At 40.2% G+C, this 19225-nt stretch overlaps 1 protein-coding gene across 1 annotated transcript in view; it reads left to right on the top strand.

The window, feature by feature from the left end:
* The window catches only part of agrn (agrin), a 353511-nt gene that overhangs the window by 167353 nt on the left and 166933 nt on the right, over nucleotides 1–19225 (top strand).

The raw sequence follows: 19225 nt of genomic DNA on the forward strand, positions 1-19225 counted from the left end.
GTATGAGTGAGATAGCTTTACCTACTATCAGTACAAATAATCCTTGTAGAAAGAGTTATTGAAAAGCCTTGGTTAATGATTTTTCTTGTTTGAAAACAAGCAAGCTTGATTGCATTCTGTCTTATAAGTAGACCCTGAAATAAGTGATATCTTACATACTGGCCAAAAGAGACTCAATTAATTTGAAAGGGGTAGTAGTACTGCCAAACTCACTGTGAATGAACATCCAGGACTGAATCTCCATGCAGGTTTTAGCATCACTGCTTTTGCTCTCTAGGTGAACATAGACTATACGGTTGAGTCTTATTTTAGAAAAATTGTCATAGTATAATAAAGACACCATCATATACATAGAATTGTGGTGAAAAAGGTTTTCTTTTTGATGCAATCAGAAAAGTGGGATCTACTAGCGCCATGTTGCTGCGTTGGAGTGAAAGAGTCAAATTGCAAATGATAGATCTGCTATTTAGCAATCAGGGGTTTAAACCACAGACTGTGTAAAATAATGGATGTAGCCACCATCACATCACCATTTTGTGGACTACCATTTTGGAGCCTTAAGTTTGCCATTTTGTTCATCCCCATCTTGGATTTTTGGAGCCAGAAGCAACCATATATGGATGAGAGGGTTGAGCTAACTCTAACATTAGCTGCTAGCTTGGTTGGCAGGGTGCATTAACAGCTATGGTTAGCTGTGATAATGCTAATGCTAATTTTCGCTTGCAAAACACAAACCTAAAACCATTAAAACAAAATGTGCTTACTAAAAAAATGAATATGCAACTCATTAGTACAACCAAATGCTGAACAAGATTTTTTTAAGACAACCAAATGTCACAATAAACTTTATTTACCTGAGAACACAACAAATTGTTGAGATATATAAAAATTCACACCTCGACAGTTGTCATGAACAGTGAAGTTAGCTATAGAGTTTAAGAAGGCTTTAAACCGGGCTGTAAACATGTTTATTTCCTGTTTACTTTTGTTGACGATGGAGATTGACTCACTCTTGCAGCCAGCCTCAGGTGGCCATTTTAGGAACTGCAATTTTTGGTATTTCCGTTTGCTTCATTTTACAGACCAGGAGGTTGCTGATTGGTTTAAACATAGCGCGAAATGAACCACAACCACAAATCTTTACTTGTAATCTATTGATTAAAAATCAGTAGCGTTTTTGAAAATTGATCACAAAACATAAAGCTGGGATACTCAGTTGTATCAATATTTTCTTTTACCTCTATTTGCTAACACAAGCTATAACATCTTAAAAAGCTGGTGGTTTATGAGGGATATTTCTGTGAGTTAATTTTCACCCCCTTTAGAGTTAGAATGTTTAATGCAGCTTTCAAAATAAAATGAATTAATTGACTCTCCATTAAATCCTGACTCAATTTTTCTAAACCACAATAGACTTGTTTGAGGCATATTTAATTTACCAGTAAACTACATTTTGCTATTATTTTATCAGAGACACACCATGTGCATTAACAGGTTTAAACCCACAAGCACATTTAAGAATTAGAAGCATTAATGTGAATCTGTTTTGGTGAGAGCTATTAGAAATGATGATTTATATGTTGCGGCTTAAGCACTGTTCTATGGGGAAATTCTTTTTATGAAATGACAGGGATAGTGTTACAATAGAAATTGTCAGTGGACGTGAATAGAATGAAAAGCTCAATGTGGTCTTGCTATAATGCACTTAACAATTTCATCATTTTCTGTATTAATTGTTCAGCAAAAACTAAGTACCTATTGTACACTGCCTGCACAGCAATGAATGCTCCAACCAGCGGTGAGGCACACACATATACATCCACAGACAAACACACTCCAGCTGACTTCTTTGTATCTCCTGCTGTCGTGTATGAAAATGAAAATGCTGCATGCATAATGGGCAACAAGGCCCTTGGGTCTCTCTCTCTCTGTCTCTGCGTTATTTTTTTCCTTGCGAAAGCAATTGTTACTTTTCATATCTTTACTACGCAGATACCCATAAATTCACACAGGGGGAAAAAACACATACCCAGCACCACTTACCATATGAATAGCCCTACATTTAGCATAAGTGATTCAAGTTAATGCAGTCTGGCACTCCATTAAATGGAAAGAGAATCTGATGCAATCTAAATTTCAAGGCTGCTCGTCTGAAATGTTCTGGCTTCGTCTCCAATGACAAACTCTCCGCACAGTTGCCTAGTTTAGCAGCAGCAAACCCACGTACTGCTGTCACCTTATTCTGCCTTCAAGTTGTTTTGGAGGTATCTTAATTACACGTCGAGCACAAACGAACAAGCAGACAAAATGGTTAATATGACTCATAAAGTTAAAATTCACACAATATCGAGCTGCTGAGATGTGATCTTATTAGTGACCACAGGTTTTAAAGATTAATGTTCAAAAAGGATGTATTTGATGATGTTAATTGCTGATTTTTTAGTAGTAAACAGTAGTTTACATTCACTCTAAGGACTCTAAGTATCATCCAAATTTTCTTACTTCCCTTAATCAGTATTTCTTTGCAATACAGAGGACCAACTCAAGGAAACAACCTATTTCTCTCTCAAAACTCAGACCAAAATGCAATCAAACTGTAAAACTAGGCAGTGCTGAATATAAACCAAGATTATGCTACTAGACGGCATATTTCTCTACTAAAATGTTTTACAGTAACATATTTTAGAGCCAAGTCTGTAATAGCGGAAGTTTATAAAAGTAAGTGGACGCCATACTGTTTCCTGCACAATTAAAACAGAGATCGAAAATAACTGAGATGATGCCGTAAAACCAAGTAATGTTGATCAATGTGAAAACACATTTTAGCTTCCAGTTGAACTGTAAAACAGATTGTTTGTTGGCAGCCAGCCACCATCATCTGAAACAGAAGAGTTTGCATTACATTACCCACCAGAAGCGTTTCTTGGTCTGGTGTGGTGCAGTGCATTCTGGTACTTGTAGGTTTTATACCTCTTGAGAAAAAAAAGCAAATGTGACATTTCTGCAAGTTTTGCAAATTTTTTTTTATCAGTTTTGTGTTACTGCGTAGTCATGAAATATTGATAATTGTACAATTATACACTTTATTTTCATATTTTTACTTTATTATACACATGCATGTGCAAATAAACATTGTAATTTTTTTATTATTGTTATGTGCATGCATTTAAGTCTCCTTGAACACGTACACCACTGTTGAAAATGAACTGAAGAAAAAATTACATGCACATTATTCCCTTTTTCTGCTGCAGTTCTCAGTAAGCTCAGTCCTGCATGTTTTCCAAAATAAAACAACAGCCACATTAAAAAAAAGGCTTTTGTTACAGTGTCCATTTTACAGTTTGTGAACTTGGAAGACGGAGCTTATGAGGAGAGCTTGAAGGCAGCGTGAGACTCTAGCAGCCAAATCATTTCAGTCAAGCACTCCATATGAAAAGAAAACAAAAGACTGGCAAGGAGGAACACATGCTGTAATGTTTTCCAGAGCCAAGGACGGCTCCTGTCAAAACCAAAATGAAGGTTTGGAGACAGGATATTGCTCAGTGAGGTTCACCTGCATACTTCTGTGTCTCTCAGCTCTAAAATGAAACAAGAATGAATTCCAGGCTTCATGTTTGCACGTGATCACACATGATGTCATGCTTGCGATGTATTTCCACCTGTCTCGCTTTCCAAACTTGTCTCCGGCCCACCTAACTGGAGCTGAACTAATTCAGCCTGACATGATCCCTGTTGATACGTTGTCAGGATGCGGCGTCCTAATCGGCCTCAGACATATGTCATTCGGGCTAAGGATCATTAGCGGGCCCTCCGGGGGGAAACATATCATGCAGTTGAGTCGATGATGATTCAGAAATGAATACCTTCCCCACGTTCTCTCTTCCCACTCTGTTCCCGAAGGTAGGAAAAGCAGAGCGCCTGCAGAATGAGCATGGAGAGCAGGCGCGAGACTGCGGAGACAAAGAGAGGCATTTATCTGGGTTTCCATATGTGTTTAACATTGGGAGATGCTGAATCACTCAGCCAAAAAGCCCTTTAATATATAAAACATGCTACGTTTTAAAAGACTGTCTCGTTTGCAGGCGATGTGTTTGTTGCCGCACATTAAAAGTGTTTTCCATTTAAATTGGTTGGTGCAGGGCGTGATAGATAAGCTCTTGAGCGAAAAGGGACAGAATGGGGAGGGAGAGAAACCAGTGTCTGTGAATGAGCCGTGTTTTGTTGTCATGCTGTTGCATTTGTGTTCACACATTTCCATTTCTATTTTGACACCCTCTTTGACAAAGAGGTGTCGCTGTAATGGAGTAAATTAAAAGACATCATACAAAAGGTGTATTTTTTTTTAATCGTTTTGCTCTTCCGTTGCTTATCTTATCTCTTCCCTTACACCCGTCTGTCCAGGTCAGACCTCACACACTCGGTGGTCTCAGATGAAATATACACATCATTGAACTTGCCCCGAGAATAGGTAGCACACACCTGCGGGCGCTCACTTGTTGTTGCACGCACACTCATGCTTGTTTGTGTATCCTAGAGAGGATGGATCAGCAGTAGCTTTCCACTCTGTTCCGTTGGCTGCACAGACCATTAACACACACACACAAACACACACACACACACACACACACACACACACACACAGACACCGCACACACAAACCTTGGAATGCATTGTCTCGGTGCAGAATAGGATCTCACGCGCCCTCACACAGAAAAACATACACAGCAGTCAAGGCTCCACTGGACATGGAAGCAAACATTGCCTTCCTGCTTTCCATCTTGCCACAGGGCATAGCAGTGGGGGTTTTGCACAGCTTCACTTGGCATTCAATAAGTGTGTGTGTATATGGTATGAGAGGCTCTCATTCTAAAAGAGGTTTAAAGATTTCCAGTGCTTGTAAAAGAGGTAAACGTGAATACAATACGTTATTTTCTCCCACAAGAGGACATAATAATAAAACAGTAACAAAACATCGAGCAATGTTGTCATTGCAGTGAGTTTCTCTTGGTTAGTATTCCTTTAGTGTTCATCATTGCTAAGGTTTTTACAGAGTGCTGAATTATCTGCAGAGGTCTTCTCCTCTTTAAATCAAAGGTACAAGATGATTTTAGCTGGTAAAAACACTGAATAAAAAGGTACACTTTAAACACTTTTTTTTTTACTGATGCTGTTCCTATTGGCGTGGCCAGCCCAGCTTCTGCTAATGTGTGCTCATCTTTTTTCTCTAAAAACTTACGATCCAGACGTTCAGGGGGTTTTAACCAGGAGCCAAATTATCCACCTTCCTCTCAAAAGCAAATGGACCAGGTGATTAAATCCAGTAAAACTACTGAAAACAAAAGTTTCCTGTTAAAGTTTACATTACAAAGTTTCTCCAATGCTGTTTGACAGAGTAGGGGCTGAAGCCAAGCTGCCACTTGAGTTTGCTCAGCTTGTTGCTCTGATAACTTCAGATTCAAATGATTAGGAGGTTTTAACCAGGAGCCGAATTACATACTGAGGTGTCTTCCTTTCAAAAAGAAACGGAACAGGCGATTTGCACCATCAGAAATACTAAATAAAGCAGTTTCACATTAAAAATAAGTGTTTCCCCAGTGCTGTTGGGCACAGCAGGCCTGGAGTTGAGCTGCTGCTAATGTTTGCCCAGCTTGTTGCACTGACAACTTAAGATCCAGATGTCTGTTGGCTTAGAATCCCTCATCCAGTTTAAGCATAGTTGAAAATGACCAAGATATAAAACAAGTGTAGCATTAAAATGTGCTTTCAAACTGGGTAAAAAGTGCATTTTTGGTAGCTTCTAGCAAACAACCCAAACCCTGACTCTTGTGCAAATGACATGCACCGTGTCCATGATTATAATTACAGTTTTCTCTTGGTATTAACATATTTGGAAACATTACAGATAATGTAAGCACACAACTCAGCAAAATATAACATTGGCCTAATTTTTTATAGACATTTAAATGAGGAAAAGTTTGATATACCTTTAAACAGTAAATCCTCATCCCAGACTGTGCCTTTATTTTGAAGTCCAAGTGAGAAATGCAAACTTGTATCCCATAAATCATGACAGCAACGTAATATGATTTCCATCTGCGCCCACAGTTTCATACAAGTAACTTTGCCTCTTTACAACTACTAATGCTTGAAGTTTATGGCTGGTGCTGACAGCTAATTTCGGAGGGTAAGTGTACCTGAATGACTTGCACACTTTTCCAACAAAGTGTTAGGCTTGCCAGTTGGAGCGACCTCAATTTACCTGACATCTGAGCTCCGCTGCAAACTCAATCCAGCACTTTGTTTAGCTCTCTCTCCTTCTGCTCAGTCAGAATCTGGATCCGCTCTGGCGCTTTTCTGTTCTGTTCGGGCAGTTTGCTGGATTGTACTTTTTTTTTTTTTTTTGTTGGATGAATACAGCGGCCATAAAAGTTATCCACAGTGTCTGACTTAATTTCGTCCAGCTCTGCTTTTAGCTTAATTCAAACTTTTACAGCAAAGGCAGTAAAATTGGCTCTCCTAGAGTTTGGATTGCTGTCCTAAACCATTCCTGCCCTTTTGTGGTGAATTTAAAGCAGTGTGCAGGATTTGTGATCTAGACTGGTGTGTGTTTGCAGATTGAGAAAAGAAACAGACCTAGCTGAAGAGTTAAGCGAGCCTTCCTCCTCGACAGATGGACGAATAGATTGTCACTGATGTGAGTGGAAGAGGCTCGCTTAAACCCAGCGGTTTCAATGTGTTGTTTTCCGTTAGATGGTCCTTTTTTAAGTTGATATAAACAGCCTTCTTTTATCACTCCTCTTTTTTATCCTCTAAGGTCATACTTCTCATATATATAATGCTGCAAACTCATGATTCACAGTTTTCTTTCATCCATTTCCAATAGAATTTTTTTAGTGAGCTGTATGTTGTTCAGTAACTCTCCTCTTTTTCATATGATTTTTCTTAACTGTATGGTGTGTTGTTTACTGCTATAATTGTCCACTTTGTCCACATTGAGATCATTTATGATTCATCTTGTTTACAATTCTATCAGCTCACTGACAACAATCCTGAGTTTCTAAATTCAGTGTTGTCAAGGGCGCAGCAGTTAGCTACTAATTTTATTTCCATCAGTAATTGATTGCTTTTGTCAAATAATCATTTCATTTTTTACTGTGTAAAATGTCAGAAAATAATTTTTAAAAAGTTAAAGTGAAGCCAAAACATCTTAATTGCCCCCTGGTGGGCCAAACTTAAAACTCAAAGTACATGTCAATTTCTTCCCAAAGATGGTTCTTGTCATTTAAAGTAGTTCTTATCGACCTGATGTTTGTTTAGGTCTTTGTTTTTCTGGTAAGTTTGGTTTTAATCAGGTATTTGATGTTTTAAAAAGGAAGTTTGACGTCGGTGATGGATGTTGGCTTGCTTGTCTTCAGTAGTGCTGTTCATGATTAGTCGGACATGTGTATGGGCAGCAAACTTAATATAGCTGCAATCGCTGCCAAGCAACCTCTGGCTCCAAATGACATTACTAGCAGCCCTGTTTTGGATATTTTAGCTTCATTCTTGTTCAGTAGGAGGAGGTGGAGAAGCAATGTCCATCTTTATATTAGTCAATAAACCTGATCCAAACCACAGCAGCAGTTTTAGGCCTGTGCCCTATTAAAAATTCTATTTTACACTCTAAAAAATAAAGTAATAATAAACAGAAACATTTATTACACGCTAAAGTTAACTTAACTCCTTTTAATGCGGTAACCCACATCTGTGAATCGATTTCTAACATGCTAATTTTCCTTGGTAGTGTTCAGTACAGCCAAAAAACTGTCAAATGCCATACATATTAAATAGAGCTTATGTAACTTTTGTCATTATTAATGAGGCGGAAGTCGGCATAGATTGATGGAAGCACAGCACATTGTTCAAACCATTACACAGACTGTAAGGTCTTCCAAAAAAACCCACAATGAAATAGCAAACCTCACCCAAGTCAAGTCCAAGTTAAGTTCTGAAAAATACATCCCTGCCAAGCCCAAATCCAGCGGGGCAAGTTGGTCCAATAGGGTCTGAACAAGGGATCAGAGTTCTATTGTGAAACTGATCTTTTTATTTGACAAACTAGTTATCAATAACCATATAAGTTAATCATTGATAGCAGAGCTGGGCTGTAATTTAACGTATGGAATTAAATTTGGATAATATGTTTTCATGTTTGAATTACTGTGATTTTGCATACATTTAGCATTCATGATATACAGTATATATCAATATAGGAAAAGATTATGACAATGATTTCCACCATATTGAAGCACATAGCGCAGTAACCAGCTGATTCATTGAACTGATTGAGCAGCACTGTGGGCATGTAAATGGAGTTGTGTGCATTGGTGTCTGTGGTCATTTGAATTGATTAACGACACTTGACTGCCCTGTGTTTCAGTGTTAGTGACTGCAACACAGTAAGTCCACTGAGCCTGAAGTAAGGTCACTGTAGCAGTACCAGCACCACAAACTGAAAACAACCCACAATACGCACCTACACACACTTACACACACATTCCAACTTGCCCTGTGTCAGTGTTAATTTTCCAGGGTCCACACCATTAACACAGCACCAGCATGCTTTTGCTTCTCTCTCTCTCTCTTTCTCTCTCTCTCTAGCTGTCACAGGAAACTACTGGCTCGTACAGGGGAACACTGTGACAGCTATTAATTATGTTGGTTGTTAACTGCCACGTCAGATTGTGTAGTATGTGTGTGCGAACACGTGCACAATTGTTTTCACCTGCTGCAAACTTTTGTCAAAGTGTCTTGCACGCTCAGCCACTCAAATCAACCAGTAATGGTCAGTTAGAGAGTCAGAGAAGCTATGGAGAGGCACATAATTACACAGAAGCATATATATTTGCTCAAATGCCATTCATGTAGCTCCGTCTCAATGCTGCTACCTGTTAATCCTCCAACAATTGACACATTTTCACACAGGTGTTGATTTTCCCAAGAGTACCACCAATTATTACTGATTTGTAAGGCTCCCCTCAGGCTGAGCAAATGCTCTTATTCCGAAAAAAGCTTGGCTATACAATTACATTTTAGTATTATATGCAGAAAAACACATTCTTCATGCAAAAAGCTGTTAAAATTCCTACAATGTGATTTTGAACTTCTGAGTCTAGACTCCCAAGATTTAGAAAGAATGAAAAACATGGTCTACAACAATAGAAAATTCACACCTGCAGGTATATGGACATAATGCTGAACCCAAAGTACTATTTGCATATCTTTTGACTTCTGAATTCTCTGCAGCAGCTTAAGTTAATGCTGCAACTTAAGTTTGTTTTCATTATTGATTAATCTAGTAATTAATTGTTCAGTGTATGTCAGAAAGTAAGAGAAAACCCCAGGTGACAGCTTGCTTGTTAGTCTATCCAGCAGTCCAGAACCCAAAAATGTTTAATTTATTGTGATACAAAATAGAGAAGCAAGAAATCTTTACATAAGAAAAGTCGGGACCAATAAATGTTTGGCATTTTCATGCCTCCCCCCTTAGCCATCGTGAGCGCGATATCTCAAGATGGCCATGGGGGAATTTTTGGCACAAACGTCCACTCGGACTTAGGAATGAATTGATTAGAATTTAGTGGTCAAAGGTCAAGGTCAAGGTCCAAGGAAAATTTCACACAAATGTCTAGTAGGATAAAATGATTTAGTGATGACAATTTCTATCCAAAAGGTCAAAAACACTTTTCTGGCTGTTATTCAACTCCATAACTCAGGAACAGAAAGGGAGACATTTAGTTAAAATGGTAAATTGGTGACACTAATCTTCGGTGTCCACCTTAAAATTGTGCTGATTGTATAGATATTCTGTGTTGTCAGGTTTAGGATGTGTATGAAGCATCCATATTTTTGAATTTGTAGCTTTTTGCAGCAACATCCATATCTGAAGTACTGTAAACTGTCATGACCACATATGACTGTGGACAGACATGGATATAAACTGTGACTACAATTTGACTGGCACAAGGAAGTTATCAACTGAAAGGCTGTCATTGTAGTTGCTTGATAAATTCCAATTAATTGATTTTCAAAATTGTTGCCAATTAATATTCTGTCAAATGACTATCAGACCTTCATTTCAATAGGAACTGAAATTACAACCATTTCCACTCTGCAAATCAAAAGACTGCAGCTGCATCCAACAATTATTTTCATTATTGATTTATCTCCAGATTATTTTCTTAATTATTTGATAAATTGTTTGGGCTTTAAAATGTCAGAAAAGTATAAAACAAATTACAAAGTAACGTGTTTTTTTGTCCAACTAAACCACTGAACCCCTTTGGACTCCAGACTGTGGCCTGAGCAAAGAGTTCCCCAACAGGGAGCAATAAATGATCACGCAGTTATCACATTATTGAAGCTGTGATTGGAAGTTAACCTTGTCGAGTGCAGATTTAATAGCACAACTGCACACGTCAGCGCTCAGACCTTTTAGATTTATCACCCAGATTATATTAGAGCCACTTATATTGAATTAATGTGTTTGTACAAATACACGATGCATTACAAGGCTCAAGGAGGCTGTCTTACGCCGCCACAACCAGCCCTGACGTCTCAGCAAACATCTGTTGTACTGAAATGTCCTTGAACCAGACACTGAATCCCTACCAGCTGCAGGGCTGCTCTCCAGCCGCTCAGCTTGGCCTCTGATGTCCCAGAGGAGAGACGAGCTAAAACAAAAGGCATCAATCAATATAAAGGTACACAGACCTCACTGGGCTGTTAAGACCAGATAATGGATCTTATTGCATTACTACAGGCAGCGGTGAACCAGACAGCCGCCACTCTCACCTCACACACACGCATGCATGTCCAATGGCGCTATGTCTTTAATGATATCATTAGGCAAAGTCTCCTCCACTCTGTGGTGTTACGGCACCTCAGAGAGAGCTTCATTAAAGAGCAGTGCACAGTCTCAGCTCCCTTTGTCCTTTAGCCTGTGCAGTGCATGAATGGAGATGTGAATTCACATAATGAAGGTTTTGCTAATGCATTCATATTTTTTCTGTTGTACAGAAAAAATATGTGTATGTTTGGGTGTGCATGTTTAGATGTTAGTTAAGAGGCCTGGATTAGACCATGAGGCAAGAGTTTAAATGGGCATGATTAGTGTTACTGTTGTGCGCAGCTTTTCCCATTCAACTCACATCACCTAACCCACTTTAACAGTAAAAGCTGTTTAATATACAAAAATCATCCCACCATCACCAGAGAATGAAGTACATCCGCTCGAATGAATCCCAATGTATAGCAGTGTCCAGCCCAGCTGTCTGCAGTTCAGGCTGTTGTAACACATGTCTTATTATGGAGGAAATATGCAGTGCATTTTGAGTGGAACATGGTGTCATTTGATAAGCACATCCACAGGCATGCCGAGCCACATTCAAAGACACATGGGAATGTAGGGCACGTTCGCAGGCCTCTACAGTAGCAGGTGGCCAGTTGCCTGGGGCAACCAAATTGCCGTCAACCATATTGTTTGGCTTAGTTGGCACTGGTGACAACCAAATTTCTGTGTTGGAGAAAAATGCGTCCCCCCTTGGTGTGAAAATCTTGTTCTTGGGTGAATGTGGGGTTGATAAGAAGCAGAGGGATCTTATAAACTCTGAAGGGGTGAACATTTAATAGGTGCACCCCTAAGGATGCTGAGCTTCAGAATCAAGAGCCACAGTTCTAACATCACTGTTCCACTAGCTACTGTAATTCAGCACAATTTGTCATTAAGAATTGTTTTTATCTGTCTCCCTGATATAGTGAATCATGTTTGTGGGGTTCACTATCCACATCTTTTCTAAGATATATACAACAACAACAGCAAACTTTGATTTTTGTTATTGTTGTTTTAACTGCGTGTGTATCCCTGTAATATTCTGTGTCCCCTCTCTAAAGTTTGTGACTTGTGTGGTGGATAATTGATCTGTTGATCCATTCAGAGCTGATCAGATCAGATTGATGGATGAGAGGAGCAGCTGCTGTGAGTGAATGCAAACTTTTAGACATAGCAGAATGAATGGTTAAGTCTTTTTTCATTGCTCCTGATGTTCTGCTGCTCCATCTGTGCTCAGAGCACGCTCTGCACTCCAAGAGTACGCTGCAAAATATAACTGAACACTACATATTTTTCAACAGCGCTTCTTATAAACAGTCTAGCTTACGTTACGTTTAAACGTGGCAATGTAATTGCTTCGTGGATTATGTTTTCTTTCAAGTAACAAAACACTATGTCCATGTACCATGTAGGCTTCACATGGAGGTGGTTAGGGAGGATGGGGGGTGTTCGAAGTGCAGGACATTGACACCAGAACTGCAGGTTCATGTCCAGACTCCTGTTTTAGGTTTAGGCCACAAAAGTGCTTTGGTAAAGGTGAGGGAAAATAGTGCTTTTGCTTATGTTTTAATAAAAAGTGCAATAACATAGACTTCTGTCTTAGGTCCTGGCAATGTATGCTCTTTGGTTATGTTAGGGAAAGATTGTAAGTTTGGTTACAATTTAAGAAAAAGCGTTTGAACAAAGACTTGAGAGACCAAGATTTTGGATAAATGGAAAATGAAAATGTAACTAAAAATAATTTCCTCATTATGTTACTGTAATAGAAAACATGATTTGTTTGGTATTACATTTCCCTTAATATGCATATGCTGTTCATAATAGTTGTATATCAATTGAATTCCTAGAAGACGTGGCTCTCCTTATTCCTGATATTTCCCAGTGCTCTCTTCTAATGTCACCTTTATAAATATTTAACTGTAATCTCTGCTGCCTATAAACACCTACACCGTTCAGCCTCTGCAGCTCATTCTTGTTGCTCACTCAGCAGTTTAGAGTGGATAATAGTTTAAAAAAGAAATATGAGATAAACAATGATTTGATTTCGTTAAGTTTTCAGCTTCAGTTTTGCTCTCCAGAAATAAACTATAATGGGAATCTGAATAACTAGACTCTTTTAGGCCCAAATCATCTACTGCATCTCCACATTGGAGAACTGCTCTTATCTGGTGCGACTAAGAAATGACAGAGCACATCTTGTTCCTAAATATATTCCCTGCAAATGTGTTACCTAAAATAGTAAGCTAATGCAATTTTTTATCACCATTCATTTTATTTTAAAACTGCCACGTTTTTTAGTGAAATACAGTTGAGGTGGATCTATGTTTGACAGATAAAGACAGCCATACGGAAATTTGTAATATTCCTCCATCCCTCTCTATCACTTTCTAATGGGGCTTAATTACACAAAATCATTATTATCCCATCATAAACAAATAAAATATGGTGAACATTCTGTCAAATTTGGGAACCAAAAGCCTATTTATCAGCCTGCCAACCGTTTCTATAAACTTCTGGCCCTGGTGCATCTCTCAGATGTGTGTGTGTGTGTGTGTGTGTTGCCTCACACTTCATTTTACTGGCATACATAATCAGGAATCTCCTGGTTCACACAGTATGATGTTACTGCCTGCCTCTGATTGTGAATGTTAGCGCATATGTGCAAATCTGCATACTGTAAGTGCCTGCAAGTGTGTTTGTGTTTATTTGTGTGTGTGTGTGTGTGTGTGTGTGTGTGTGTGTGCCTCTGCGTGCCCGTGCCCATGCTAGTAGGTGCAGGCACTTACGTGTTCGCGCGCGCAGCTGTTATGTAGTGGAGCCACAGTGGTGTGGGTCAGGATGGGCTAAGCGTTCCAAAGAGAGAAAATGAAGACAAATGAACAGAGTGGAGCTAAACACTCTTCCAGTCAGCTCCATATTACTTATCCTCCGCACCCCTTTCCTCCTCCTCCTCCTCCTCCTTTTCTACTTTTTCCTCCTTTCCTCCCTCTCCCTGAGAAAATATTACAAAGCCTCACAGAAAGACTCCCGACATGGTAATGAAAAGCGCAAAAGCGTGGCACTTTTTGTGCTACTTTCGCGTCACCGGCAATTAATTCCACAGCAGCGGCTGGTGGGGGCCCGTGGTGCTATAATACTAACGCTAAAGCTGGCAGTGCTTGGACGCCGCCTATAAATTTGAATCTGCGCCAGGCACTTTTTCCCCCTCTATCATTTACCCATTCACTCCCTTTGTGTGTGTGTGTGTGTGTGTGTGTGTGTGTGTGTGTGTGTGTGTGTGTGTGTGTGTGTGCGTGTGTGTGTGTGTGTGTGTGTGCAGGACAGCGATGGTGACAGGGTTTAAAATGAGCTGAGCCTGTTTGAAATACAGACAGCCTCTAATAGGCTCTATTTGCCTCCTTACTCTCTTTGGACCGGTAACAAGTAAACCAAGGAGGAGGAGGAGAGAGGAGGTCACTTTTTACGATGACATCGCTCCACCCATCCTTTTTCTCTTCCTGCTGGTTCACTGGGATGGTTGCCAGGGAAAGAGGGAGGGAGGAGAAGAAGAAAATGAAGTGATGTATGGCCACATCGATTGGCAGGTCAGGGCTATTGATCAGAGAGTGAAGGAGATGGAGGGATGGGAGGGGGAAATGGAGGAGTGATGGAGCTTGGTGCATTGTCTGAAGCAGGAGAACAACCAAGGGAGGGTGCTCCTGCAAACAGCTCGGAGTGAACCCATGGGGTTCATTATGGACGGGTGCAAAACTAGGGCACCCACAACTCAGCCGGCCCAGGCATCTCCCTCGAGGAGCCGCTTTCATCAACTCCTCATGATGAGGAGACACTTTGCGCTCGATATTTCCTGCAGGAGCTTTTTAGCCAGGCACATCAATATTAATCTATAGGCTTTCGGCAAAGATAATGCCCTTTACCTCCTGGATCTCAAATTCACTTCCAAATTGAGACATCAAGTAGGATCCCCCGTCCTTTTTTCACTTTTCCCATATGGTAGCACTAATATCAACTGGCAAAAGGCTAGTTGGCTCCATTTCCGACTTTAAACACAATTCAACACGCTTTCGCCTGCAAAATCGCTAATTCCTTCTCCAACTATCTCGAAGTCTCTCCAGTGACCACGGCAATGAGTCTATGGGCACCTCATTGTGATTAGGCACAGCGATGAGGAGCATATGGAGGAGGCCGCCTCCCTTTTATCCAGTGCAGACCAGCTCAGCACTTGAGAGCTGCCGCTTCCTGGCTCGCCTTCCAAGCTCTCCCCAGGTTGTCTCTGAGTCTCATCCTACTGCCATCTGCCACTGACTTGGGCTCTCTCCAGCAATCCTGGAAAAAAAAAAAAACACGGAGCACCCTCTTCTCTCCATAGCGGGAGCCAGCATGGAGGCCCAGCTTCCTCTTCAGCTCTTTACTTTAAAGGATAGTGCCGGTGGCTCCAGCTCCCTCCGGCAAGAGCGACCAGAAACATCGAATTTTGGTCATATGGCAATAACTGGCATAGTGATTCCATGATTCAAAGGAGCGACTTGAAGTGGTCACATGTTCAAACCATCAAATGCTGAACACTCCAACTAGCACTCAGAGAGTAATTTGAGCTGCTATTTTGCAGCACAAAGAACATTGCAGTGCCTAGTATGAAAGAAAAATCCTGGAGTTGTGTCCTGTTCGTTTTATGGAACTTTATCACAAAATGTCTTGGTGTTCGAAAATGGTTTATTTTTTTTTAGATTTAACAAGAAAAACAAAATTTCCTACTCAAAGGCATAGATTTTGGAGGGCGATGGAAGGGACACGTCCTCCTCAATGTTTAGAACACTTTGTCCTCCCCTCCCTTAATACAAATTTGAAAGCAGCAGATGACTTTTATTTGGATAATATAAAAGACATTTCCAACATAAATTGCTCTTTAGCACCTTTTAGGTTTACGTCTTTCAAAATGTTATCGGACCAAATGGATCAAATCAAATGGAGGAAATCATTTTATGTGTCATAAAAAAGGTGGTTGCTAACAGATTGATTGAGTGATTGCATTTAGGCTTGAAAAATCACAAAAGTGATGTTCATTTGTGAAGATTATCATGCTGAACAAACTTGTAAATGTTTGTTTGCCACTGTGGTAATTTTATGCAGTAATCCAAAATCCAATCCAAAAATCCTATTGGCTTTTAGACAAGAAAACCGGGGGGAAACTTACTTCCATGTCGGCCCACGAAAAATGCCATCCCTGGAAAACTCTACTAACTGTATCCATGTCTGTACTCGAAGTGGGCAGTTTATAGCCAAAATCAGTGTAGTTTGAATTAGAAGTGTGTGGTACCAAACCACAAGTTGTTATTTTATGCCTACACATGGGTTCATCAGAAGTTCCTATATTTATAATTTATTAGAAACAGATTTACGGAACAGTCTCAGAAGTGAGCTTCAGTTTATTTATGATCTCAAGATATTGAACTCAACTACCCAAATGATACATATTCTTGTAAAAAGAACATTATCTAAGTTTTTGGCTTAACCATATTAAACAGGATGCAAATTACTACAAATGCATAATGAAAAAAATGTCAGCATTTTAAAGGCCTTAGACAAATCCACAAAACCCCAAATTAGGTTCAGTGTTATTGTCAGAAAAATATCCACACCTTTACTTTCCATCTCAATACATAAAGGGCACACTACTTGCTGAACATTGGCATTGGATGGAAATCTTACGCTGCAAATTTGTCCAATGTGAATGTAAATCTTCGGGACACTGGGCCGCACCTCATCGCCCATTATTGATTTGTAGTCCAAGAGTAATTTCCTAATGTTTGGCTAAAATACAGACTTATTGATTGAAAGAGCAAACTTAGCCAGTTACATCCGTTTTACTCGGTGCGCTTCGTTTACGGCCACTTACAGTGTGGGGATTGTTTGGAGCCCGGAGCTGTGGATGCAGTTATGATTGTTAACGCCCACACAGAGCTGACTGACTGCATGAGGCAAAAGCTGGACAGTTCTGCTTTTTATACACAAAAGGAAAAGAAATCACACATCTATAACTCAGTCAGACCTGTTATGAAGTGCTTGCTGTCAGAAAGAAGGTCCCACAGTTTGTCTGAGGCAACGTCACATAATTATACAGCATGAAGCCAAGCACAACACTCTGAGGCTCTGTTTTGGCATTTGGTAGATCGAGATTGTACCTCATCCTGGGTGAAAAAAACAACTTTTAGACAACCTGATCTTGTAAATCGTTAAAAACTTTTTGGCGATATCTCTCCTAATCAGGTACGGGGCTTTGGCTGTGAGGTGACACCGACTGGCTCAGTGCAAAGTTGGCAGGGCTGCCCAGTTTTCTCTGTTTTTCTCGAGGATACTTGAGTGATGTGTAGTGGAAATGAAGCAGAAAAAATGTGCCTGAAACCCCATGCTGTGGATAACGGTGACAGAGAGGCAAAGCTTTACCCTTTGCTATTCCTCCTCCCCCTCACTCACTCACACTGATGCAGCTTTTTAATGTATGAAGTTAGAGGAAATGCAACACTGATGAAACATTTGACGATGGTGATGAGAGATGGAGTGAGGGAAAGTTGAACACACGAACGCGGGCATGGAGAAGCCGAGCTGACGTTCTGGCACTTTGGTGTGATGTCCGCTTGTTTTGCGTGCGTGTCGGCGTGCGCGCATCTTTGCATCCAGTCTCTGCATGTCCGTGTGGCCGTCGTTCTTTGTGCGAAACCGTCCCTCTCACTCCCACACAATGCCCACTTGCAATTAGCGAGCATAACAAACTATCAGCGTGTCTGTGTGTGTATGTGAGTGTTTTATAAAAATCAACTCTTTGTGTTTCGAGTCCATCACAGGTCTCTGCGAGGTGACGGTAAGCTCAGACGACGGGCTCCGAGACGTGAACAAAAGAGGGCTCCTCTCCTCATAATACTGGCTTAGCTGAATAATTGAATTCAGGAGCGCACTGGCAGCCATGCTGGTTTTTCTTCATGTATATTGCAGACTAGCAGTAATCTGTTCTGGAGGAGCATCTCTGGCTGCCTGCTGCTGAGTCTGTGGAGGAGATGTGAGGTGACAGAATAGGGCTCTGTCACCAACGCCTCCATTATTGATAAGATTGGGGCGGAGGGAAGCTCGGAAAGACAAGTGGAAAAACAGGAACACTGTGAAGCTGAAAAGTTTGTTCTTGCCAATAGACAGCTTGGTTCAAATCCCCATGAGACTCATTAAGAATAGCAAAGACCGATGGGGGTTTGGAGGATTGCGTTTCCTGTGAAGCGGTATGGGTTGAGCAAAGTGCTATTAACGCTAGCAGGGGTAAGTGGAGCTTCTAAGTTGAGGAAGGTCTGAGTTGAGTTCAGAAGGTTCTGTAACCTCCCAACTAAGGGGGGGCGATGATTATTCCAGTTCTCTTTTACTGGTGATGACTCCCAAGCTTTGAGTTCAGTTCCCGCTAGGCTTGGGTGATCTTTAATATTTCATACCTTCATATCTTATTCAAATTTTACAGGGGGTATACGCCGTATGGCAAATATGGGGTTCCCACAGTCATGAAATTCCTGGAAAAGTTCTGAAATTAGTAAAGCTTTTTATCCAGGCCTGGAGATGGTTGGAATTTACAGAATTTTTTGGCAAAGGTTTAAATAAATCTTTTTTGTTTAAAACAAAAAAAATCCCAAAACACGTCTTACATTGTGTAAAATATGCTCTATTTTAGCAATCTTGTACTGTGCTTCATGTCCATTGATTAGAACCAAAGAGGTGCAGACTTGCGAAGTACCTGTATGTTCCCGTCTGGTCTATTGGCAAGCAGGTAGTTGTTGGCAGGGATGTCTTACTTGTGTGTAAATATAGCAGGCGGTATCAGTGTGCTTATTTGCAGATGCCTGACAAGTGCGTGTTTACAGGCCTTCCCATTTTAAACCATTTGAAAAGAGTCATGAAATTGAAAAGTTTTGAAATTCATTCGTAAAAATGTGTGGGAACCCTGGGTATAAGTGTGTGGCGCTTCTTACTTTTTCACTTTTCAGACTAATAAATACACTATAGAAGCCCACAAAAGGTTTAGAAAAGAATATTTTCACACACATTTTATAAAACAGAAAAATACACCTGTACACCTTTTGAACTTAAATTTATCTCAGTCACAAAAGACTGGTGAGGCCTAACTGCCTTGTTAAGTCATACTAAAACACACTTCATTCAAACTCAACAAAAACAAAATAAAACTCACCCAAATTATCTTGGTTACTATTGCTAGTGATCTAGTTACTAATTTCACTGTTCCAACAATCACCAGCTCTAGTTTGGTTGAAAAAAATCCTTAACTTACCAAGTTAGATGTAAAAAAAAACCAAACATGCCATC

Source organism: Plectropomus leopardus, chromosome 8, assembly GCF_008729295.1.
Source record: "Plectropomus leopardus isolate mb chromosome 8, YSFRI_Pleo_2.0, whole genome shotgun sequence".
NCBI classification, from domain to species: Eukaryota; Metazoa; Chordata; class Actinopteri; order Perciformes; family Serranidae; genus Plectropomus; species Plectropomus leopardus.